The sequence below is a fragment of the Megalopta genalis genome, unplaced genomic scaffold (assembly GCF_051020955.1).
Source record: "Megalopta genalis isolate 19385.01 unplaced genomic scaffold, iyMegGena1_principal scaffold0069, whole genome shotgun sequence".
Lineage (NCBI taxonomy): Eukaryota > Metazoa > Arthropoda > Insecta > Hymenoptera > Halictidae > Megalopta > Megalopta genalis.
This window is the reverse complement of record NW_027476138.1, coordinates 385001-386191: the sequence shown is the minus strand read 5'-3', so window position 1 is coordinate 386191 and position 1191 is coordinate 385001. Positions and strand designations below refer to the sequence as shown.

General features: G+C 51.3%; 1 pseudogene; it reads right to left on the bottom strand.

Moving 5' to 3' along the window:
* Window positions 1-996: 996 nt before the first annotated feature.
* The window catches only part of LOC143261814 (large subunit ribosomal RNA), a 2967-nt pseudogene continuing 2772 nt past the window's right edge, over window positions 997-1191 (bottom strand).

The window sequence follows — 1191 nt, the reverse complement described above, 5'->3', positions numbered from 1 at the left end:
GGTACCGGGCGTCATAGTGTCTTTCGAGGTCATGATCTTCTCCCAGAATGGGACCATGACTTCCTCAGGTGGTGCCGAGGACGTCTTCTTATCCCTAAGTATATCACGTAAACAAGTTGTTCTGTTTCGCTTCCACGCCTTCTGCACCTTAGCATACTCAGCCCTGCGGAGTTTTCGGCGCGATACTGACTTAGGAGCTGCTGTTATCTCGGGCACGGATACCTTACGACGAATCAGAAAGGTTTTGCGAAGGTAAATAGAAAGTTCTTCGATAATCCGCGCTTGTTCCCAGGTGTTGAGGGACCTCACAATTTCATTGAGTACATCAGTATTGAAATTGTGATCATTAAAGGCCGGTAGCCCCCGTAAATACTCCAAGACCAAGTTCCGGGCTGTCTCTTGAGAGAGATCACCCGAAGTCTCGTCAGGAAGGTGTGGTTCGAGGTTGGTATCGATCGTAGGAGGTGTAATGATTCCAATGGCAGGAAGAGTGGCCGCATCGTTAGGAGAGCGCATCTCATTGAGGAAACGCTCAACTATGGCCTTATATTCCTTCTTCCGCCTTTGCCCTTTGATTGCTTCAAGAGTTCTGTTGGGTATTATTTTCAGAAGCTCCTGATTCAAGAAAGTCACACCTTGTAACGTCAGTCGCGCCTCCTGTCTCGCGAGAATGGCTAAGTCTTCAGGTGACCATCGTGCCTTAACCCGCGTCGTATCCTGACGGGAATCATACCAATCCTTATGACCCCGCTGTTGATGGACTCCGCGGCCGGTTTTGGTGGAAAATACCCGACCGCATCCAGGATATTCACACGCGAAGCCCTCATTCGAGGTACGAACGGAGCCCGACCCGCCTTCAGTAACTGGTGCGGCGTCGCCAGTGGACGAGCCGCCTTGACGACCACCGAACATGGGTGTGTCGTCCATCCGAGGCTTTTTCTTTATATTCTTTGGGCCAGTTAGGTTTCGACCAGTAGGGGTGGCAGCCCTACTGGCCAGATTCGCAGAGGCAGCTCTTAGCTTCCCTCCAAAGGAGGTACTGGCGGCGGGACCCACGAGAAGGGGGCTGCTTGCTAAACTATGAGACTGATGGTTAAGAGAGTCATAGTTACTCCCGCCGTTTACCCGCGCTTTTTTGAATTTCTTCACGTTGACATTCAGAGCACTGGGCAGAAATCACATTGCGTCAAC